Raw genomic sequence first — 25,621 nt, forward strand, 5'->3', positions numbered from 1 at the left:
ATCCTCCTGTTATGTCCTTACCTTCACCATCCTCCTGTTATAAACAATATGTTAGACTAAGATCGGTGATTTAGTCGTATTACTGTCCTTACCTTCACCATCCTCCTGTTATAAACAATATGTTAGACTAAGATCGGTGATTTAGTCGTATTACTGTCCTTACCTTCACCATCCTCCTGTTATAAACAGTGGAGCAGCAATAACAACCCAAAAGGGGTCCAACTTTAAAACATCCTAATGTTAATATGACCGTACACATTGCTCTGTTCTCCGACCCCTGTTCCTCCTGTCCCTGAGCTGGAATAAACCGATTTGAACAGATCCTTCGTTCCACTATAAAAACATTGAATTCCAAAAATAGACCGGAACAATTGCTAATGAAAACAGTTGTTGAATACAGAAATATGTGAGGTCGGTGGTTCGCTCAGTCGGTTGGGGCGATATCCTTCCTGTTATGATTAGGTGGAAGATAGACTTGAGTTAACAAAACATTAGGAACACCTTCCTGATATTGAGCTGAACCCCTTTTGCTAACTTTTGAGTCTGGATCCCGCGATGCAGTTGGCAGCAGTTGCTGGGACTACTACTCTCTGTCCAGGGAACCTACCGACCAAGGCCGGGTCTGAGGAGGTATTTGGCGTAGCAGCTAGCTATCAAGTTGGCAGGGTTTTCTTGAGTGCTTGAACGCAGCTCGCGACAAGGTTAGCCATTGTGGCTGGGACCGCTGATTGTCCCGGGTTTGTGACTGTCTAGATCCCTGCTGTTTGTTGTTGTTTTCAATCTTCTCTGTGACCTGCCCTGTCTGGAACTGTGAGGAGTAACAGTGTAACCTACGTTGATAGCTACCATGACAAAGACCAAAACCGTCAGGAGTACCATTGAGGACAGTGGTGTCTTATAATGGTGATCTTATAATTGAACAAAAATAGTTCTACAAGCAGTTGTTACCATGACAAGAAAATAGCTTCAAGTGTTTTGTCCAAATACTGGTGGATTCAACTAATAAAAGAATGAACGACCTGACCAGAGACATTCAGGACCTGAAGAACTGTTGCAGGTGTCACGGCCGTTGCTGGGAGAAGACCAAGGTGCAGCGTGGTGAGCGTACATTTCTGTTTATTAGGTAAATGTCGCCAACAAAACAAGGAAACGACCGTGTTTTTATGATGCCTCTAACAAAGTCAACTACCCACAACGAAAGGAGGGAAAGAGGGCTACCTAAGTATGGTACCCAATCAGAGACAACGATGGACAGCTGTCCCTGATTGAGAGCCATACCCAGCCAAAACATAGAAACACAAAATCATAGAATGCCCACCCCAAATCACACACTGACCAATCCAAATAGAGACATAAAAAGGCTCTCTAAGGTCAGGGCGTGAAAGCAGAATAATGGCAAGATAACCGCAATCTAAGTAATTGAGAGAGGACATCAGTTCTGTCTGTGAATCCATGATAATAATGACAGAGAAATCAGACTCGAGGTACAGTCAAGGCGGAACAACATGGTTGTAGACGGAATTGCAGAATCTCCACATGAGACCTGGACAGAGTCTGAGGACAAAGTGAGTTTAAATGATCTGAGAAATAGAAGATGGACCACAGGAAGATTGAGGTGGAGCGCGCCCACAGGACTGGAAAACCCACCACTGGCCCAAGTGACAGGCCCAGACCGATAGTGGTCAAGTTCCTGAGGTTCAAGGACAAGGTAGCTGTTCTGGAAAAGGCCAAGAAGCCGAGAGGAACGTACCGCTCATTTGGAAAGTATTCAGACACCATGACTTTTTCCACATTTTGTTATGTTACAGCCTTATTCTAAAATGGATTGAATATTGTTTTTCATCCATCTACACACTACTGCATAATGACAAAGCAAAAACAGGTTTTTAGATTTTTGCAAATGTATAAAAAAAAATCATAAACAGATACCTTATTTACATAACTATTCAGACCCTTTGCTATGATACTTGAAATTGAGCTCAGGTGCATCCTGTTTCCATTGATCATCCTTGAGATGTTTCTACAACTTGATTGGAGTTCACCTGTGGTAAATGATATTGATTGGACATGATTTGGAAAGGCACACACCTGTTTATATTTGACAGTGCAGGTCAGAGCAAAGACCAAGCCATGAGGTATAAGGAATTGTCCGTACTGCTCAGAGACGGTGTTGATTGTGTCGAGGCACAGATCTGGGGAAGGGTACCAAAAAATGTCTACAGCATTGAAGGTCCCCAAGAAGTGGCCTCCTCCATCATTCTTAAATGGAAGAAGTTGAAACCACCAAGAGCTGGTGCCCAGCCACCAAGATCCCGATGGTCATTTGACACAGCTTCCGAGTTCCTTGTGGAGATGGGAAACCTTCCAGAAGGACAAATCTCTGCAGCACTCCACCAATCAGGCCTTTATGGTAGATGGCCAGACGGAAGCCACTCCTCAGTAAAAGGCACATGCCAGCCCAGGGTTGGAGTTTGCCAAAAGGCACCTAAAGACTCACAGATCATGAGAAACAAGATTTCTGGTCTGATGAAACCAAGAATGAACACTTTGGCCTGAATGCCAAGCATCACATCTGGAGAAAACCTAGCATGGTGGTGGAAACATCATGCTGTGGGGATGTTTTTCAGCGGCAGGGATTGGGAGACAGCCAGATCGAGGGAAAGCTGAACAGAGCAAAGTATAGAGAGATCCTTGATGAAAACTAAGTCGGGATTCAGGGACGATTGCTCCAGAGCGTCAGGACCTCAGACTGAGGCGAAGGTTCACCTGTTCAACAGGACAATGACCATAAGCACACAGTCAAGACAATGCAGGAATGGCTTCTGGACAAGTCTCTGAATGTCCTTGAGTGGCCCAGCCAGGGCACAATCTGAGGGGACACCACCAGTGGTCAGGGAGGAGTTGTTGAGGGAAGTGAGGGGACACCGCCAGTGGTCAGGGATGAGTTGTTGAGGGAAGTGAGGGGACACCGCCAGTGGTCAGGGAGGAGTTGTTGAGGGAAGTGCGGAATGGGAGCAGGTCTCCAGAGATGGGCGACCAAGCCGACCAGGAGGAAAGGGGACATTGCGAGTCATAGGATGCGGAAAGATTAGTAGACAAACAGCCTCTAGGGACTGGGAAAGAGTGAGAACAGAAGAGACAAAGAGAGGAAAGATTAGTAGACAAACAGCCTCTAGGGACTGGGAAAGAGTGAGAACAGAAGAGACAAAGAGAGGAAAGATTAGTAGACAAACAGCCTCTAGGGACTGGGAAAGAGTGAGAACAGAAGAGACAAAGAGAGGAAAGATTAGTAGACAAACAGCCTCTAGGGACTGGGAAAGAGTGAGAACAGAAGAGACAAAGAGAGGAAAGATTAGTAGACAAACAGCCTCTAGGGACTGGGAAAGAGTGAGAACAGAAGAGACAAAGAGAGGAAAGATTAGTAGACAAACAGCCTCTAGGGACTGGGAAAGAGTGAGAACAGAAGAGACAAAGAGAGGAAAGATTAGTAGACAAACAGCCTCTAGGGACTGGGAAAGAGTGAGAACAGAAGAGACAAAGAGGGGAAAGATTAGTAGACAAACAGCCTCTAGGGACTGGGAAAGAGTGAGAACAGAAGAGACAAAGAGAGGAAAGATTAGTAGACAAACAGCCTCTAGGGACTGGGAAAGAGTGAGAACAGAAGAGACAAAGAGGGGAAAGATTAGTAGACAAACAGCCTCTAGGGACTGGGAAAGAGTGAGAACAGAAGAGACAAAGAGAGGAAAGATTAGTAGACAAACAGCCTCTAGGGACTGGGAAAGAGTGAGAACAGAAGAGACAAAGAGAGGAAAGATTAGTAGACAAACAGCCTCTAGGGACTGGGAAAGAGTGAGAACAGAAGAGACAAAGAGAGGAAAGATTAGTAGACAAAACAGCCTCTAGTGGACTGGGAAAGAGTGAGAACAGAAGAGACAAAGAGAGGAAAGATTAGTAGACAAACAGCCTCTAGGGACTGGGAAAGAGTGAGAACAGAAGAGACAAAGAGAGGAAAGATTAGTAGACAAACAGCCTCAGGGACTGGGAAAGAGAGAACAAAGAGACAAAGAGAGGAAAGATTAGTAGACAAACAGCCTCTAGGGACTGGGAAAGAGTGAGAACAGAAGAGACAAAGAGAGGAAAGATTAGTAGACAAACAGCCTCTAGGGACTGGGAAAGAGTGAGAACAGAAGAGACAAAGAGAGGAAAGATTAGTAGACAAACAGCCTCTAGGGACTGGGAAAGGTGAGAACAAAGAGTGAGAACAGAAGAGACAAAGAGAGGAAAGATTAGTAGACAAACAGCCTCTAGGGACTGGGAAAGAGTGAGAACAGAAGAGACAAAGAGGGAACTGGGAAAGAGTGAGAACAGAAGAGACAAAAGAGGAAAGATTAGTAGACAAACAGCCTCTAGGGACTGGGAAAGAGTGAGAACAGAAGAGACAAAGAGAGGAAAGATTAGTAGACAAACAGCCTCTAGGGACTGGGAAAGAGTGAGAACAGAAGAGACAAAGAGAGGAAAGATTAGTAGACAAACAGCCTCTAGGGACTGGGAAAGAGTGAGAACAGAAGAGACAAAGAGAGGAAAGATTAGTAGACAAACAGCCTCTAGGGACTGGGAAAGAGTGAGAACAGAAGAGACAAAGAGAGGAAAGATTAGTAGACAAACAGCCTCTAGGGACTGGGAAAGAGTGAGAACAGAAGAGACAAAGAGAGGAAAGATTAGTAGACAAACAGCCTCTAGGGACTGGGAAAGAGTGAGAACAGAAGAGACAAAGAGAGGAAAGATTAGTAGACAAACAGCCTCTAGGGACTGGGAAAGAGTGAGAACAGAAGAGACAAAGAGAGGAAAGAGAACAGCCTCTAGGGACTGGGAAAGAGAACAGAAGAGACAAAGAGAGGAAAGATTAGTAGACAAACAGCCTCTAGGGACTGGGAAAGAGTGAGAACAGAAGAGACAAAGAGAGGAAAGATTAGTAGACAAACAGCCTCTAGGGACTGGGAAAGAGTGAGAACAGAAGAGACAAAGAGAGGAAAGATTAGTAGACAAACAGCCTCTAGGGACTGGGAAAAGTGAGAACAGAAGAGACAAAGAGAGAGGAAAGATTAGTAGACAAACAGCCTCTAGGGACTGGGAAAGAGTGAGAACAGAAGAGACAAAGAGAGGAAAGATTAGTAGACAAACAGCCTCTAGGGACTGGGAAAGAGTGAGAACAGAAGAGACAAAGAGAGGAAAGATTAGTAGACAAACAGCCTCTAGTGGGAACAGAAGGAGAAGGAAAGATTGAGACAAACAGAAGAGACAAAGAGAGGAGAGGAAAGATTAGTAGACAAACAGCCTCTAGGGACTGGGAAAGAGTGAGAACAGAAGAGACAAAGAGAGGAAAGATTAGTAGACAAACAGCCTCTAGGGAGTGAGAACAGAAGAGACAAAGAGAGGAAAGATTAGTAGACAAACAGCCTCTAGGGACTGGGAAAGAGTGAGAACAGAAGAGACAAAGAGAGGAAAGATTAGTAGACAAACAGCCTCTAGGGACTGGGAAAGAGTGAGAACAGAAGAGACAAAGAGAGGAAAGATTAGTAGACAAACAGCCTCTAGGGACTGGGAAAGAGTGAGAACAGAAGAGACAAAGAGAGGAAAGATTAGTAGACAAACAGCCTAGGGACTGGGGGTGAGAACTGGGAAAGAGTGAGAACAGAAGAGACAAAGAGAGGAAAGATTAGTAGACAAACAGCCTCTAGGGACTGGGAAAGAGTGAGAACAGAAGAGACAAAGAGAGGAAAGATTAGTAGACAAACAGCCTCTAGGGACTGGGAAAGAGTGAGAACAGAAGAGACAAAGAGAGGAAAGATTAGTAGACAAACAGCCTCTAGGGGACTGGGAAAGAGAGGAAAGATTAGTAGACAAGAACAGAAGAGACAAGACTTTCAGAAGAGACAAAAGGAGGAAAGATTAGTAGACAAACAGCCTCTAGGGACTGGGAAAGAGTGAGAACAGAAGAGACAAAGAGGGGAAAGATTAGTAGACAAACAGCCTCTAGGGACTGGGAAAGAGTGAGAACAGAAGAGACAAAGAGAGGAAAGATTAGTAGACAAACAGCCTCTAGGGACTGGGAAAGAGTGAGAACAGAAGAGACAAAGAGAGGAAAGATTAGTAGACAAACAGCCTCTAGGGACTGGGAAAGAGTGAGAACAGAAGAGACAAAGAGAGGAAAGATTAGTAGACAAACAGCCTCTAGGGACTGGGAAAGAGTGAGAACAGAAGAGACAAAGAGGGGAAAGATTAGTAGACAAACAGCCTCTAGGGACTGGGAAAGAGTGAGAACAGAAGAGACAAAGAGAGGAAAGATTAGTAGACAAACAGCCTCTAGGGACTGGGAAAGAGTGAGAACAGAAGAGACAAAGAGAGGAAAGATTAGTAGACAAACAGCCTCTAGGGACTGGAAAGAGTGAGAACAGAAGAGACAAAGAGAGGAAAGATTAGTAGACAAACAGCCTCTAGGGACTGGGAAAGAGTGAGAACAGAAGAGACAAAGAGAGGAAAGATTAGTAGACAAACAGCCTCTAGGGACTGGGAAAGAGTGAGAAGAGACAGACAAAAGAGACAAAGAGAGGAAAGGGAAAGATTAGTAGACAAACAGCCTCTAGGGACTGGGAAAGAGTGAGAACAGAAGAGACAAAGAGGGGAAAGATTAGTAGACAAACAGCCTCTAGGGACTGGGAAAGAGTGAGAACAGAAGAGACAAAGAGAGGAAAGGGAAAGATTAGTAGACAAACAGCCTCTAGGGACTGGGAAAGAGTGAGAACAGAAGAGACAAAGAGAGGAAAGATTAGTAGACAAACAGCCTCTAGGGACTGGGAAAGAGTGAGAACAGAAGAGACAAAAAGAGATTAGGACAAACAAGGGATTGAGAACAGAAGAGACAAAGAGGGGAAAGATTAGTAACAAACAGCCTCTAGGGACTGGGAAAGAGTGAGAACAGAAGAGACAAAGAGGGAAAGATTAGTAGACAAACAGCCTCTAGGGACTGGGAAAGAGTGAGAACAGAAGAGACAAAGAGAGGAAAGATTAGTAGACAAACAGCCTCTAGGGACTGGGAAAGAGTGAGAACAGAAGAGACAAAGAGAGGAAAGATTAGTAGACAAACAGCCTCTAGGGACTGGGAAAGAGTGAGAACAGAAGAGACAAAGAGAGGAAAGATTAGTAGACAAACAGCCTCTAGGGACTGGGAAAGAGTGAGAACAGAAGAGACAAAGAGAGGAAAGATTAGTAGACAAACAGCCTCTAGGGACTGGGAAAGAGTGAGAACAGAAGAGACAAAGAGGGGAAAGATTAGTAGACAAACAGCCTCTAGGGACTGGGAAAGAGTGAGAACAGAAGAGACAAAGAGAGGAAAGATTAGTAGACAAACAGCCTCTAGGGACTGGGAAAGAGTGAGAACAGAAGAGACAAAGAGAGGAAAGATTAGTAGACAAACAGCCTCTAGGGACTGGGAAAGAGTGAGAACAGAAGAGACAAAGAGGGGAAAGATTAGTAGACAAACAGCCTCTAGGGACTGGGAAAGAGTGAGAACAGAAGAGACAAAGAGAGGAAAGATTAGTAGACAAACAGCCTCTAGGGACTGGGAAAGAGTGAGAACAGAAGAGACAAAGAGACAAAGGGAAAGATTAGTAGACAAACAGCCTCTAGGGACTGGGAAAGAGTGAGAACAGAAGAGACAAAGAGAGGAAAGATTAGTAGACAAACAGCCTCTAGGGACTGGGAAAGAGTGAGAACAGAAGAGACAAAGAGAGGAAAGATTAGTAGACAAACAGCCTCTAGGGACTGGGAAAGAGTGAGAACAGAAGAGACAAAGAAGGGAAAGATTAGTAGACAAACAGCCTCTAGGGACTGGGAAAGAGTGAGAACAGAAGAGACAAAGAGGGGAAAGATTAGTAGACAAACAGCCTCTAGGGACTGGGAAAGAGTGAGAACAGAAGAGACAAAGAGGGGAAAGATTAGTAGACAAACAGCCTCTAGGGACTGGGAAAGAGTGAGAACAGAAGAGACAAAGAGAGGAAAGATTAGTAGACAAACAGCCTCTAGGGACTGGGAAAGAGTGAGAACAGAAGAGACAAAGAGGGAAAGATTAGTAGACAAACAGCCTCTAGGGACTGGGAAAGAGTGAGAACAGAAGAGACAAAGAGAGGAAAGATTAGTAGACAAACAGCCTCTAGGGACTGGGAAAGAGTGAGAACAGAAGAGACAAAGAGAGGAAAGATTAGTAGACAAACAGCCTCTAGGGACTGGGAAAGAGTGAGAACAGAAGAGACAAAGAGAGGAAAGATTAGTAGACAAACAGCCTCTAGGGACTGGGAAAGAGTGAGAACAGAAGAGACAAAGAGAGGAAAGATTAGTAGACAAACAGCCTCTAGGGACTGGGAAAGAGTGAGAACAGAAGAGACAAAAGAGGAAAGATTAGTAGACAAACAGCCTCTAGGGACTGGGAAAAGAGAACAGAAGAGACAAAAGGAGGAAAGATTAGTAGACAAACAGCCTCTAGGGACTGGGAAAGAGTGAGAACAGAAGAGACAAAGAGAGGAAAGACAAAGAGAGGAAAGATTAGTAGACAAACAGCCTCTAGGGACTGGGAAAGAGTGAGAACAGAAGAGACAAAGAGAGGAAAGATTAGTAGACAAACAGCCTCTAGGGACTGGGAAAGAGTGAGAACAGAAGAGACAAAAGGGAAAGATTAGTAGACAAACAGCCTCTAGGGACTGGGAAAGAGTGAGAACAGAAGAGACAAAGAGGGGAAAGAAAGAGTTGTAAAGAAATGAAGCGAAGGCAGACGTTAGGAGGTTGAACCGCCCAGTACGAAGAGCGGTGAGCCATAGTCAAGAAATTAAATTATCAAGGTGTAAAGCTCATTGAGGAACTCTCTAAGGGCACCTGGGTGATAGATGACAATAATGTTAAGCTTGAAGTGGACAACAGACAGTGACAGCATGGAACTCAAATGAGGAGATGGACAGGTGAGGAGGGAGAAAAGAGAAAATCTCCAGTTAGGAGAAATGAGTAACCCTGTTCCACCACAGCCACGACCAGATGTTCTCAGACTATGAGAGAAAAGGTAGTCAGATGAAGAGAGAGCAGCTGAAGTAGCAGTGTTCTCTGGGGTGATCCATGTCTCCGTCAGGGCCAAAAAGTCTAGGGACTGAAGGGCAGCATAGGCTGAGATGAACTCTGTGTTCTTGACCGCAGATCGGCAGGTTAAACCGCTGCCGGAGGCCAGGAATGACTCATGGGTTGTGCGCGCAGGGTACACTAAATTAGAAGGATTGCAGCCAAGGGGGGGGGTAGCATCTGTAAAGCCTACAGGGAGAGGAGCGAACTGGGATAGAAAACACACACATGGTTGCCAAAGCTACAAAAGAGCAAAATGAGATAATCTGTAAATAACTAGTTAAGATACTGAAGTGAGAGAGTGGAAACGTCATTATCGAGCAACAAATCCACATTATCTGACAACATCCACATTATCTAGTAACAAACACACATGATCTAAATCCATTATCTAGCAGCAAACTACATTATCGAGCAACACATCCACATTATCTAACAACATCCACATTATTTAGTAACAAACACACATGATCTAAATCCATTATCTAGCAGCAAACTACATTATTTAGCAACGAACACACATTATCTAACCCTATTATCTTGCAACAAACCCCATTAACTAGTAACAAACCCACATTATCTAGCAACAGACCCCATTAATTAGTAACAAATCCACATTATCTAGCCCTATTATCTAGCAACAAACCCCATTAACTAGTAACAAACCCACATTATCTAACCCTATTATCTAACAACAAACCCCATTAACTAGTAACAAACCCACATTATTGAGCAACAAACCACATTATCTAGCAACAAACCACATTATCTCTGGGCTAATGTTAAAAGTAGTGCACTAAGTAGTGCACTATATAGGGAATAGAGTGCCAATTGGGATGCACCTCTAGGTTGTCTAGCGGTTAAGCACGTTGGGCCAGTAACCGTAAGGTCGCTGATTCGAATCCCTGAGCCGCCTAGGTGAAGAATCTTATCGATGTGACCTTGAACAAGGAACTTAACCCTAATTACTCCTGGATAAGAGCGTCTCCTAAATGACTAAAATGTAAATGTGTTCTCCACATCAACAAACAGCACATGGAGCACATGGGGCACATGGAGTACATGGGGCACATGGAGCACATGGGGCACATGGGGCACATGGAGCACATGGGGCACATGGAGCACATGGGGCACATGGAGCACATGGGGCACATGGAGCACGGCATCACACAGTGGTGAGGTGGATGGGATACAATGAGCACATGGAGCACATGGGGCACATGGAGCACATGGGCTACATGGAGCACGGCGTCACACAGTGGTGAGGTGGATGGGATACAATGACGCACGCTTTGGTTCCCGTGTTCGTTTGGTTCTTCTCTGATCTTTTCCATTTTGGGTTTGTTTTCGTTGGATCTGTTTTGTATTTCTTTGGATGGTTTTCTTTTGTTTCTGTGTCTTTTTCAGCACACATACAGACACTACTATCTACTAGAGAGCAGGAGGAGATGAGCACACAAACATACACTACTATCTATTAGAGAGCAGGAGGAGATGAGCACACATACAGACACTACTATCTATTAGAGAGCAGGAGGAGATGAGCACACATACAGACACTACTATCTACTAGAGAGCAGGAGGAGATGAGCACACATACAGACAGACACTACTATCTATTAGAGAGCAGGAGGAGATGAGCACACATACAGACACTACTATCTATTAGAGAGCAGGAGGAGATGAGCACACATACAGACACTACTATCTATTAGAGAGCAGGAGGAGATGAGCACACATACAGACACTACTATCTATTAGAGAGCAGGAGGAGATGAGCACACATACAGACACTACTATCTATTAGAGAGCAGGAGGAGATGAGCACACATACAGACACTACTATCTATTAGAGAGCAGGAGGAGATGAGCACACATACAGACACTACTACTACAGGAGGAGATGAGCACACATACAGACACTACTATCTACTAGAGAGCAGGAGGAGATGAGCACACATACAGACACTACTATCTACTAGAGAGCAGGAGGAGATGAGCACACATACAGACACTACTATCTATTAGAGAGCAGGAGGAGATGAGCACACATACAGACACTACTATCTATTAGAGAGCAGGAGGAGATGAGCACACATACAGACACTACTATCTACTAGAGGCAGGAGGAGATGAGCACACATACAGACACTACTATCTACTAGAGAGCAGGAGGAGATGAGCACACATACAGACACTACTATCTACTAGAGAGCAGGAGGAGATGAGCACACATACAGACACTACTATCTATTAGAGAGCAGGAGGAGATGAGCACACAGACACTACTATCTATTAGAGAGCAGGAGGAGATGAGCACACAGACACTACTATCTATTAGAGAGCAGGAGGAGATGAGCACACAGACACTACTATCTATTAGAGAGCAGGAGGAGATGAGCACACAGACACTACTATCTATTAGAGAGCAGGAGGAGATGAGCACACAGACACTACTATCTATTAGAGAGCAGGAGGAGATGAGCACACATACAGACACTACTATCTATTAGAGAGCAGGAGGAGATGAGCACACATACAGACACTACTATCTATTAGAGAGCAGGAGGAGATGAGCACACATACAGACACTACTATCTACTAGAGAGCAGGAGGAGATGAGCACACATACAGACACTACTATCTACTAGAGAGCAGGAGGAGATGAGCACACATACAGACACTACTATCTACTAGAGAGCAGGAGGAGATGAGCACACATACAGACACTACTATCTACTAGAGAGCAGGAGGAGATGAGCACACATACAGACACTACTATCTACTAGAGAGCAGGAGGAGATGAGCACACATACAGACACTACTATCTACTAGAGAGCAGGAGGAGATGAGCACACATACAGACACTACTATCTATTAGAGAGCAGGAGGAGATGAGCACACATACAGACACTACTATCTACTAGAGAGCAGGAGGAGATGAGCACACATACAGACACTACTATCTACTAGAGAGCAGGAGGAGATGAGCACACATACAGACACTACTATCTATTAGAGAGCTGGAGGAAATGAGCACACATACAGACACTACTATCTATTAGAGAGCAGGAGGAGATGAGCACACAGACAGACACTACTATCTACTAGAGAGCAGGAGGAGATGAGCACACATACAGACACTACTATCTATTAGAGAGCTGGAGGAAATGAGCACACATACAGACACTACTATCTATTAGAGAGCAGGAGGAGATGAGCACACAGACAGACACTACTATCTACTAGAGAGCAGGAGGAGATGAGCACACATACAGACACTACTATCTATTAGAGAGCAGGAGGAGATGAGCACACATACAGACACTACTATCTACTAGAGAGCAGGAGGAGATGAGCACACATACAGACACTACTATCTATTAGAGAGCAAGAGGAGATGAGCACACATACAGACACTACTATCTATTAGAGTGCAGGAGGAGATGAGCACACATACAGACACTACTATCTATTAGAGAGCAAGAGGAGATGAGCACACATACAGACACTACTATCTATTAGAGAGCAAGAGGAGATGAGCACACAGACAGACACTACTATCTATTAGAGAGCAAGAGGAGATGAGCACACAGACAGACACTACTATCTATTAGAGAGCAGGAGGAAATGAGCACACAGACACTACTATCTATTAGAGAGCAAGAGGAGATGAGCACACATACAGACACTACTATCTATTAGAGAGCAGGAGGAGATGAGCACACATACAGACACTACTATCTATTAGAGAGCAGGAGGAGATGAGCACACATACAGACACTACTATCTATTAGAGAGCAAGAGGAGATGAGCACACATACAGACACTACTATCTATTAGAGAGCAGGAGGAGATGAGCACACATACAGACACTACTATCTATTAGAGAGCAGGAGGAGATGAGCACACATACAGACACTACTATCTATTAGAGAGCAGGAGGAGATGAGCACACATACAGACACTACTATCTACTAGAGAGCTGGAGGAGATGAGCACACATACAGACACTACTATCTATTAGAGAGCAAGAGGAGATGAGCACACATACAGACACTACTATCTATTAGAGAGCAGGAGGAGATGAGCACACATACAGACACTACTATCTATTAGAGAGCTGGAGGAAATGAGCACACATACAGACACTACTATCTATTAGAGAGCAGGAGGAGATGAGCACACAGACACTACTATCTATTAGAGAGCTGGAGGAAATGAGCACACAGACACTACTATCTATTAGAGTGCAGGAGGAGATGAGCACACATACAGACACTACTATCTATTAGAGAGCAGGAGGAGATGAGCACACATACAGACACTACTATCTATTAGAGAGCAGGAGGAGATGAGCACACATACAGACACTACTATCTATTAGAGAGCAGGAGGAGATGAGCACACAGACACTACTATCTATTAGAGAGCTGGAGGAAATGAGCACACAGACACTACTATCTATTAGAGTGCAGGAGGAGATGAGCACACATACAGACACTACTATCTACTAGAGAGCAGGAGGAGATGAGCACACATACAGACACTACTATCTATTAGAGAGCAGGAGGAGATGAGCACACATACAGACACTACTATCTATTAGAGAGCAGGAGGAGATGAGCACACATACAGACACTACTATCTATTAGAGAGCAGGAGGAGATGAGCACACATACAGACACTACTATCTATTAGAGAGCAGGAGGAGATGAGCACACAGACACTACTATCTATTAGAGAGCTGGAGGAAATGAGCACACAGACACTACTATCTATTAGAGTGCAGGAGGAGATGAGCACACATACAGACACTACTATCTACTAGAGAGCAGGAGGAGATGAGCACACAAACAGACACTACTATCTATTAGAGAGCAGGAGGAGATGAGCACACATACAGACACTACTATCTATTAGAGAGCTGGAGGAAATGAGCACACAGACAGACACTACTATCTATTAGAGAGCTGGAGGAAATGAGCACACAGACACTACTATCTACTAGAGAGCTGGAGGAAATGAGCACACAGACACTACTATCTATTAGAGTGCAGGAGGAGATGAGCACACAAACAGACACTACTATCTATTAGAGAGCAGGAGGAGATGAGCACACAAACAGACACTACTATCTATTAGAGAGCAGGAGGAGATGAGCACACAGACAGACACTACTATCTACTAGAGAGCAGGAGGAGAAGAGCACACAAACAGACACTACTATCTATTAGAGTGCAGGAGGAGGTGAGCACACAAACAGACACTACTATCTACTAGAGAGCAGGAGGCGTTTCATCTTAGTCCTATATTGATGCTTTGCCTGGTGTGTGTGTGTGTGTGCGCGTGTGTGTGTATGTGGTGTGTGTGTGTGTGTGTGCCTCATTGCCTCTGTATGTACCGGTAGGTTCGTTGCATCAGAGTAAAATTATCAGAGGAAATTTGAAATGTCTGTTTTGCGGACGAGACGTGAGGTGGTTCATTGTACAATGAACAGGTTTGTGTATGGCGGATGCCACAGATGCCTCCCGGAGGGCCAGCCAATCAGTCAGCCCAGCTATTTTGATGTGTGCTACAGAGGCCTCCCTGTTCACCGTACCCGCCTGGTATGTGGGGCCTTTCACATAGTCGACTGTGGGACAAGACCCTAACTCACAGACACACACACACACACCTACTCACCTCACTACCCCTGTACTAGCATTGGCGCCAGGCTCCTAATGACTATTGGCCTGTGGGATCTTCTCAGTAGGAGATGAAAGACCAAGTCTGCCAGCTCTGTTCACTATCACACTGGACAGTCAGTCACCGAACAGACACAACACACAGGCAGGCACACTTCAGCCAGGACCCAGAGGGCAAACCATTTCATGAGAAGAGAAAGGGAAAAACTACTTCCTGTCTGTGATGGCTTTGTTTTTTTGAGCCAGCCGAGGCCCACACGCTCCCCAATACCCATCAGCCGAGGCCCTGATGGACCTGGAGCCATACTGATGGACCTGGAGCCATACTGATGGAGTCATACTGATGGACCTGGAGTCATACTGATGGAGTCATACTGATGGACCTGGAGTCATACTGATGGACCTGGAGCCATACTGATGGACCTGGAGCCATACTGATGGACCTGGAGTCATACTAATGGACCTGGAGTCATACTGATGGACCTGGAGCCATACTGAGGGACCTGGAGCCATACTGATGGACCTGGAGTCATACTGATGGACCTGGAGCCATACTGATGGACCTGGAGCCATACTGATGGAGTCATACTGATGGACCTGGAGCCATACTGATGGATGGAGTCATACTGATGGACCTGAGTCATACTGATGGACCTGTAGTCATACTGATGGACCTGGAGTCATACTGATGGACCTGGAGCCATACTGATGGACCTGGAGCCATACTGATGGAGTCATACTGATGGACCTGGAGCCATACTGATGGACCTGGAGTCATACTGATGGACCTGGAGCCATACTGATGGAGTCATACTGATGGACCTTGAGCCATACTGATGGGCCTGGAGTCATACTGATGGACCTGGAGCCATACTGATGGACCTGGAGCCATACTGATGGCCCTGGAGCCATACTAATGGACCTGGAGCCATACTGATGGACCTTACCTGGAGCCATACTGATGGACCTGGAGCCATACTGATGGCCCTGGAGTCATACTAATGGACCTGGAGCCATACTGATGGAGTCATACTGATGGATCTGGAGCCATACTGATGGACCTGGAGCCAAACTGATGGAGCCATACTGATGGACCTGGAGCCATACTGATGGAGCCATACTGATGGACCTGGAGCCATACTGATGGAGTCATACTGATGGATCTGGAGCCATATACCTCTGCTGGACCCATTCTTTAGTGGAATTATTTCCATGTTAAATCTATGGATTCTCAGTACAGCAGGGAATCAAACCTGCTGCATGGTCAGTTTGGCTGGACCCATTCTGTAGTGTTTCCAGTTAGCTATGGGTCATTAGGGCTGATTTGTTTACTGCAGATGTTTGTACTGACTTTGATTAGTGCGTTCATCTTAAAGGTGAGAGAACCACCCGACTTTAAGTCACTCTGGGTACGAGCGTGTGCTAAATGACCATGTAAATGACCATGTGTTTCCTGGATACTGAGCACTATGCTGCACCATTGATGGAAACTGCACATCTTGGTTTGTTCTGTATGAATCAGCTTAGAATTTGTATTTTATTTTACCTTTATTTAACTAGGCAAGTCAGTTAAGAACAAATTCTTATTTTCAATGACGGCCTAGGAACAGTGGGTTAACTGACTAGGCTACCCTGGATAAGGGTGGTCCATCAGTATGGCTAAGGTCTCGTGGATTCTTGCTGAGTTGCTGAAAATATTTCTCCAACAGTGACATAGTAGACGCTTGAAAATGCTTTCAGTGCTACATAATCTGGATTCTATTGGAGCGTTCTATATAGCGTGGTCAGAGACAAGGCCACAGCGTTACACCACAAGGTCTGCTCTCTTTGCTGTCTCTACAATGCTGGCTTTCTATGCTATAATCAATGGTTGAAGAGTAATAAGGGATATTGCCAAACAATGATTATCTCAACCATTGTTCCCCAATAGGTTCCCCAATAGGTTCCCCAATAGGTTCCCCAATAGGTCCTTCAGCATGTTTTACATACCCAACAACTCTCCAGCAGAGACTGGAAATGGCTGGGTTCCAAATGGCATCTATAGGGCTCTTAGTCTGGGACGCCCAACCCCAGGCAACAGGAACATGGATCTGCTTTCAACGATGGACTCTTTTGGCTTAGAGGAGCCATGCCCACATCTCTACTCTATCCACTTAAATAACATACTAAATAGTAACTAGCAAGATGGAGATCAGTGGGTTTTTTTTTTTCAGGAGTGCATTTTGTGATTGGCTACTGGCAAATTTGCATCAATTTGCATCATTTGCATCAACTACCTTCACTAAAAACCACTGCAAAGGCTTTGCCTGGAAACCTTTGGTTTTGAATCGCGACGTTGTGGCTTGTGATTTGTTAGGAGAGTTGCCTGTCTGAAGAGGACCCACCCCAGAAGTTGCCAAAAGAGTCCATCATTGAAACCCAGACTCTAGTCACTGTTGCCGGGTTGGGTTTTCCAGACTAAAGGGGCTCTGGTCAAAAGTAGTGCACTATATAGGGAATAATGAATATAGGGCTCTGGTCAAAAGTAGTGCACTATATAGGGAATAATGAATATAGGGCTCTGGTCAAAAGTAGTGCACTATATAGGGAATAATGAATATAGGGCTCTGGTCAAAAGTAGTGCACTATATAGGGAATAATGAATATAGGGCTCTGGTCAAAAGTAGTGCACTATATAGGGAATAATGAATATAGGGCTCTGGTCAAAAGTAGTGCACTATATAGGGAATAATGTATATAGGGCTCTGGTCAAAAGTAGTGCACTATATAGGGAATAATGAATATAGGGCTCTGGTCAAAGTAGTGCACTATATAGGGAATAATGAATATAGGGCTCTGGTCAAAAGTAGTGCACTATATAGGGAATAAGGTATATAGGGCTCTGGTCAGAAGTAGTGCACTATATAGGGAATAAGGAATATAGGGCTCTGGTCAGAAGTAGTGCACTATATAGGGAATAAGGAATATAGGGCTCTGGTCAAAAGTAGTGCACTATATAGGGAATAATGAATATAGGGCTCTAGTCAGAATTAGTGCACTATATAGGGAATAGGGTACCACTGTTTGGGACGCAGACAATGTCTTCAGCAGTTTCTCCATAGACTCATATGGCCTCCAGAACCATTGTTTACCATTTGTCATTCCCGGTGCATCTTTAAAGCAAACATTGGAATGTAAATACTCCATATCTTCTAGTAACAGCACTTCTGATTCCACGCAGGCTAAATGTATGTACATGTGAAAAGCATTTCCACTTAATCTGATTCAGAGGTTACCAGTGGTGCAAGGTCCTTAAGTAAAAAGTACTTTTTACTCCATACATTTTCCCTGACACCCACAAGTACTTGTTACATTTTGAGTGTTTAGCAGGACAGACAGTAAAATGGTCTAGGTGTCGCGCAGAGAGAGAGAGAGAGACCAGATGTCGCGCAGAGAGAGAGAGAGAGAGACCAGATGTCGCGCAGAGAGAGAGACCAGGTGTCGCACAGAGAGAGAGCGAGACCAGGTGTCGCACAGAGAGAGCGAGACCAGGTGTGAGAGAGCGAGACCAGGTGTCGCACAGAAGAGAGCGAGACCAGGTGTCGCGCAGAGAGAGAGAGAGAGACCAGGTGTCGCAGAGAGAGAGAGAGAGAGACCAGATGTCACGCAGAGAGAGACCAGGTGTCGCACAGAGAGAGAGAGAGAGAGACCAGATGTCGCACAGAGAGAGAGAGAGACCAGTCGCGCAGAGAGAGAGACCAGGTGTCGCACAGAGAGAGAGCGAGACCAGGTGTCGCACAGAGAGAGAGCGAGACCAGGTTTCGCACAGAGAGAGAGCGAGACCAGGTGTTGCACAGATAGAGAGAGACCAGGTGTCACACTGAGAGAGAGATCAGGTGTCGCAGAGGAGAGTTGGGTCAAATATCTATTGTTTTCTTTAAATATAAAAAAACATGTTAATTTAATTAGCTGTTAGTAGAATTGAAAACAACTGTGTTGGTTCAGGAGGAGCCAGAAGAAGGAGGAATAATGATATATTGTTCACTATCACCGGGAAACAGGGTCATTTGGGTTCAGCTTGACCTGTGTATCTCCTGTGGTTATGTAGGGTGATAACAGGACATTGTAAGTAGAGTTAAATGCAACTGTTTTGGTCAGAGATCACTCACAAATAAAGTGCATTGATGTTTCAGCCCTCTCTGTTCCTAACTCGTTGTTTCCTGTGTGTGTCTCCTGCTGTGGTTGTGTGGGTGACCTCAACCAGCTGTCTTCTAACCAATAGCTGTCTCTCCTGTTCTTCCTGCTGTGGTTCTCCCAGGTGGCTGCTCTGCTCTGGTCTTTACACATTGTGTTTCTCCTGTTTGTCCTGCTGTGGTCTTTACACATTGTGTTTCTCCTGTTTGTCCTGCTGTGGTCTTTACACATTGTGTTTCTCCTGTTTATCCTGTCCTGCTGTGGTCTTTACACATTGTGTTTCTCCTGTTTGTCCTGCTGTGGTCTTTACACATTGTGTTTCTCCTGTTTGTCCTGCTGTGGTCTTTACACATTGTGTTTCTCCTGTTTGTCCTGCTGTGGTCTTTACACATTGTGTTTCTCCTGTTTGTCCTGCTGTGGTCTTTACACATTGTGTTTCTCCTGTTTGTCCTGCTGTGGTCTTTACACATTGTGTTTCTCCTGTTTGTCCTGCTGTGGTCTTTACACATTGTGTTTCTCCTGTTTGTCCTGCTGTGGTCTTTACACATTGTGTTTCTCCTGTTTGTCCTGCTGTGGTCTTTACACATTGTGTTTCTCCTGTTTGTCCTGCTGTGGTCTTTACACATTGTGTTTCTCCTGTTTGTCCTGCTGTGGTCTTTACACATTGTGTTTCTCCTGTTTGTCCTGCTGTGGTCTTTACACATTGTGTTTCTCTCCTGTGTTTCTCCTGTTTGTCCTGCTGGGGTCTTTACACATTGTGTTTCTCCTGTTTGTCCTGCTGTGGTCTTTACACATTGTGTTTCTCCTGTTTGTCCTGCTGTGGTCTTTACACATTGTGTTTCTCCTGTTTGTCCTGCTGTGGTCTTTACACATTGTGTTTCTCCTGTTTGTCCTGCTGTGGTCTTTACACATTGTGTTTCTCCTGTTTGTCCTGCTGTGGTCTTTACACATTGTGTTTCTCTCCTGTGTTTCTCCTGTTTGTCCTGCTGTGGTCTTTACACATTGTGTTTCTCCTGTTTGTCCTGCTGTGGTCTTTACACATTGTGTTTCTCCTGTTTGTCCTGCTGTGGTCTTTACACATTGTGTTTCTCCTGTTTGTCCTGCTGTGGTCTTTACACATGTGTTTCTCTCCTGTGTTTTCCTGTTTGTCCTGCTGTGGTCTTTACACATTGTGTTTCTCCTGTTTGTCCTGCTGTGGTCTTTACACATTGTGTTTCTCCTGTTTGTCCTGCTGTGGTCTTTACACATTGTGTTTCTCCTGTTTGTCCTGCTGTGGTCTTTACACATTGTGTTTCTCCTGTTTGTCCTGCTGTGGTCTTTACACATTGTGTTTCTCCTGTTTGTCCTGCTGTGGTCTTTACACATTGTGTCTTTCTCTCCTGTGTTTCTCCTGTTTGTCCTGCTGTGGTCTTTACACATTGTGTTTCTCCTGTTTGTCCTGCTGTGGTCTTTACACATTGTGTTTCTCCTGTTTGTCCTGCTGTGGTCTTTACACATTGTGTTTCTCTCCTGTGTTTCTCCTGTTTGTCCTGCTGTGGTCTTTACACATTGTGTTTCTCCTGTTTATCCTGCTGTGGTCTTTACACATTGTGTTTCTCCTGTTTGTCCTGCTGTGGTCTTTACACATTGTGTTTCTCCTGTTTGTCCTGCTGTGGTCTTTACACATTGTGTTTCTCCTGTTTTCCTGTTGGTCCTGCTGTGGTCTTTACACATTGTGTTTCTCCTGTTTGTCCTGCTGTGGTCTTTACACATTGTGTTTCTCCTGTTTGTCCTGCTGTGGTCTTTACACATTGTGTTTCTCCTGTTTGTCCTGCTGTGGTCTTTACACATTGTGTTTCTCCTGTTTGTCCTGCTGTGGTCTTTACACATTGTGTTTCTCCTGTTTGTCCTGCTGTGGTCTTTACACATTGTGTTTCTCCTGTTTGTCCTGCTGTGGTCTTTACACATTGTGTTTCTCCTGTTTGTCCTGCTGTGGTCTTTACACATTGTGTTTCTCCTGTTTGTCCTGCTGTGGTCTTTACACATTGTGTTTCTCCTGTTTGTCCTGCTGTGGTCTTTACACATTGTGTTTCTCCTGTTTGTCCTGCTGTGGTCTTTACACATTGTGTTTCTCCTGTTTGTCCTGCTGTGGTCTTTACACATTGTGTTTCTCCTGTTTGTCCTGCTGTGGTCTTTACACATTGTGTTTCTCCTGTTTGTCCTGCTGTGGTCTTTACACATTGTGTTTCTCCTGTTTGTCCTGCTGTGGTCTTTACACATTGTGTTTCTCCTGTTTGTCCTGCTGTGGTCTTTACACATTGTGTTTCTCCTGTTTGTCCCTGTGGTCTTTACACATTGTGTTTCTCCTGTTTGTCCTGCTGTGGTCTTTACACATTGTGTTTCTCTCCTGTTTGTCCTGCTGTGGTCTTTACACATTGTGTTTCTCCTGTTTGTCCTGCTGTGGTCTTTACACATTGTGTTTCTCCTGTTTGTCCTGCTGTGGTCTTTACACATTGTGTTTCTCCTGTTTGTCCTGCTGTGGTCTTTACACATTGTGTTTCTCCTGTTCATCCTGCTGTGGTCTTTACACATTGTGTTTCTCCTGTTTGTCCTGCTGTGGTCTTTACACATTGTGTTTCTCCTGTTTGTCCTGTGGTCTTTCACATTGTGTTTCTCCTGTTTGTCCTGCTGTGGTCTTTACACATTGTGTTTCTCCTGTTTGTCCTGCTGTGGTCTTTACACATTGTGTTTCTCCTGTTTGTCCTGCTGTGGTCTTTACACATTGTGTTTCTCCTGTTTGTCCTGCTGTGGTCTTTACACATTGTGTTTCTCCTGTTTGTCCTGCTGTGGTCTTTACACATTGTGTTTCTCCTGTTTGTCCTGCTGTGGTCTTTACACATTGTGTTTCTCCTGTTTGTCCTGCTGTGGTCTTTACACATTGTGTTTCTCCTGTTTGTCCTGCTGTGGTCTTTACACATTGTGTTTCTCCTGTTTGTCCTGCTGTGGTCTTTACACATTGTGTTTCTCCTGTTTGTCCTGCTGTGGTCTTTACACATTGTGTTTCTCCTGTTTGTCCTGCTGTGGTCTTTACACATTGTGTTTCTCCTGTTTGTCCTGCTGTGGTCTTTACACATTGTGTTTTCTCCTGTTTGTCCTCCTGTTTGTCCTGCTGTGGTCTTTACACATTGTGTTTCTCCTGTTTGTCCTGCTGTGGTCTTTACACATTGTGTTTCTCCTGTTTGTCCTGCTGTGGTCTTTACACATTGTGTTTCTCCTGTTTGTCCTGCTGTGGTCTTTACACATTGTGTTTTCTCCTGTTTGTCCTGTTTGTCCTGCTGTGGTCTTTACACATTGTGTTTCTCCTGTTTGTCCTGCTGTGGTCTTTACACATTGTGTTTCTCCTGTTTGTCCTGCTGTGGTCTTTACACATTGTGTTTCTCTCCTGTGTTTCTCCTGTTTGTCCTGCTGTGGTCTTTACACATTGTGTTTCTCCTGTTTGTCCTGCTGTGGTCTTTACACATTGTGTTTCTCCTGTTTGTCCTGCTGTGGTCTTTACACATTGTGTTTCTCCTGTTTGTCCTGCTGTGGTCTTTACACATTGTGTTTCTCCTGTTTATCCTGCTGTGGTCTTTACACATTGTGTTTCTCTCCTGTGTTTCTCCTGTTTGTCCTGCTGTGGTCTTTACACATTGTGTTTCTCCTGTTTGTCCTGCTGTGGTCTTTACACATTGTGTTTCTCCTGTTTGTCCTGCTGTGGTCTTTACACATTGTGTTTCTCCTGTTTGTCCTGCTGTGGTCTTTACACATTGTGTTTCTCCTGTTTGTCCTGCTGGGGTCTTTACACATTGTGTTTCTCCTGTTTGTCCTGCTGTGGTCTTTACACATTGTGTTTCTCCTCCTGTGTTTCTCCTGTTTGTCCTGCTGTGGTCTTTACACATTGTGTTTGTGTTTCTCCTGCTGTGGTCTGTGTTTCTCCTGTTTGTCCTGCTGTGGTCTTTACACATTGTGTTTCTCCTGTTTATCCTGCTGTGGTCTTTACACATTGTGTTTCTCCTGTTTGTCCTGCTGTGGTCTTTACACATTGTGTTTCTCTCCTGTGTTTCTCCTGTTTGTCCTGCTGTGGTCTTTACACATTGTGTTTCTCCTGTTTGTCCTGCTGTGGTCTTTACACATTGTGTTTCTCCTGTTTGTCCTGCTGTGGTCTTTACACATTGTGTTTTCCTCCTGTTTGTCCTGCTGTGGTCTTTACACATTGTGTTTCATTGTGTTTCTCCTGTTTGTCCTGCTGTGGTCTTTACACATTGTGTTTCTCCTGTTTGTCCTGCTGTGGTCTTTACACATTGTGTTTCTCCTGTTTGTCCTGCTGTGGTCTTTACACATTGTGTTTCTCTCCTGTGTTTCTCCTGTTTGTCCTGCTGTGGTCTTTACACATTGTGTTTCTCCTGTTTGTCCTGCTGTGGTCTTACACATTGTGTTTCTCCTGTTTGTCCTGCTGTGGTCTTTACACATTGTGTTTCTCCTGTTTGTCCTGCTGTGGTCTTTACACATTGTGTTTCTCTCCTGTGTTTCTCCTGTTTGTCCTGCTGTGGTCTTTACACATTGTGTCTTTACACATTGTGTTTCTCCTGTTTGTCCTGCTGTGGTCTTTACACATTGTGTTTCTCCTGTTTGTCCTGCTGTGGTCTTTACACATTGTGTTTCTCCTGTTTGTCCTGCTGTGGTCTTTACACATTGTGTTTCTCCTGTTTGTCCTGCTGTGGTCTTTACACATTGTGTGTTTCTCCTGTTTGTCCTGCTGTGGTCTTTACACATTGTGTTTCTCCTGTTTGTCCTGCTGTGGTCTTTACACATTGTGTTTCTCCTGTTTGTCCTGCTGTGGTCTTTACACATTGTGTTTCTCCTGTTTGTCCTGCTGTGGTCTTTACACATTGTGTTTCTCTCCTGTGTTTCTCCTGTTTGTCCTGCTGTGGTCTTTACACATTGTGTTTCTCCTGTTTGTCCTGCTGTGGTCTTTACACATTGTGTTTCTCCTGTTTGTCCTGCTGTGGTCTTTACACATTGTGTTTCTCTCCTGTGTTTCTCCTGTTTGTCCTGCTGTGGTCTTTACACATTGTGTTTCTCCTGTTTGTCCTGCTGTGGTCTTTACACATTGTGTTTCTCTCCTGTTTGTCCTGCTGTGGTCTTTACACATTGTGTTTTCCTGTTCTCCTGTTTGTCCTGCTGTGGTCTTTGTCCATTGTGTGTGTTTCTCCTGTTTGTCCTGCTGTGGTCTTTACACATTGTGTTTCTCCTGTTTCTCCTGTTTGTCCTGCTGTGGTCTTTACACATTGTGTTTCTCCTGTTTGTCCTGCTGTGGTCTTTACACATTGTGTTTCTCCTGTTTGTCCTGCTGTGGTCTTTACACATTGTGTTTTCTCCTGTGTTTCTCCTGTTTGTCCTGCTGTGGTCTTTACACATTGTGTTTCTCCTGTTTGTCCTGCTGTGGTCTTTACACATTGTGTTTCTCCTGTTTGTCCTGCTGTGGTCTTTACACATTGTGTTTCTCCTGTTTGTCCTGCTGTGGTCTTTACACATTGTGTTTCTCCTGTTTGTCCTGCTGTGGTCTTTACACATTGTGTTTCTCCTGTTTGTCCTGCTGTGGTCTTTACACATTGTGTTTCTCCTGTGTTTGTCCTGCTGTGGTCTTTACACATTGTGTTTCTCCTGTTTGTCCTGCTGTGGTCTTTACACATTGTGTTTCTCCTGTTTGTCCTGCTGTGGTCTTTACACATTGTGTTTCTCCTGTTTGTCCTGCTGTGGTCTTTACACATTGTGTTTCTCTCCTGTGTTTGTCCTGCTGTGGTCTTTACACATTGTGTTTCTCTCCTGTGTTTGTCCTGCTGTGGTCTTTACACATTGTGTTTCTCTCCTGTGTTTCTCCTGTTTGTCCTGCTGTGGTCTTTACACATTGTGTTTCTCTCCTGTGTTTCTCCTGTTTGTCCTGCTGTGGTCTTTACACATTGTGTTTCTCCTGTTTGTCCTGCTGTGGTCTTTACACATTGTGTTTCTCTCCTGTGTTTCTCCTGTTTGTCCTGCTGTGGTCTTTACACATTGTGTTTCTCCTGTTTGTCCTGCTGTGGTCTTTACACATTGTGTTTCTCCTGTTTGTCCTGCTGTGGTCTTTACACATTGTGTTTCTCCTGTTTGTCCTGCTGTGGTCTTTACACATTGTGTTTCTCTCCTGTGTTTCTCCTGTTTGTCCTGCTGTGGTCTTTACACATTGTGTTTCTCCTGTTTGTCCTGCTGTGGTCTTTACACATTGTGTTTCTCCTGTTTGTCCTGCTGTGGTCTTTACACATTGTGTTTCTCCTGTTTATCCTGCTGTGGTCTTTACACATTGTGTTTCTCTCCTGTGTTTGTCCTGCTGGGGTCTTTACACATTGTGTTTCTCTCCTGTGTTTCTCCTGTTTGTCCTGCTGTGGTCTTTACACATTGTGTTTCTCCTGTTTGTCCTGCTGTGGTCTTTACACATTGTGTTTCTCCTGTTTGTCCTGCTGTGGTCTTTACACATTGTGTTTTCTCCTGTGTTTCTCCTGTTTGTCCTGCTGTGGTCTTTACATTGTGTTTCTCTCCTGTGTTTCTCC

At 44.6% G+C, this 25,621-nt stretch overlaps 1 long non-coding RNA gene across 1 annotated transcript; it reads left to right on the top strand.

The window, feature by feature from the left end:
* The first annotated feature begins 4,080 nt into the window (after positions 1–4,080).
* LOC121843939 lies at positions 4,081–4,460 on the top strand. Its single transcript, XR_006081806.1, has 2 exons — positions 4,081–4,242; positions 4,423–4,460. It is a non-coding gene; the product is annotated as an uncharacterized LOC121843939 (long non-coding RNA).
* Positions 4,461–25,621: the final 21,161 nt, after the last annotated feature.

Source organism: Oncorhynchus tshawytscha, unplaced genomic scaffold, assembly GCF_018296145.1.
Source record: "Oncorhynchus tshawytscha isolate Ot180627B unplaced genomic scaffold, Otsh_v2.0 Un_contig_10590_pilon_pilon, whole genome shotgun sequence".
Taxonomy (NCBI): Eukaryota; Metazoa; Chordata; class Actinopteri; order Salmoniformes; family Salmonidae; genus Oncorhynchus; species Oncorhynchus tshawytscha.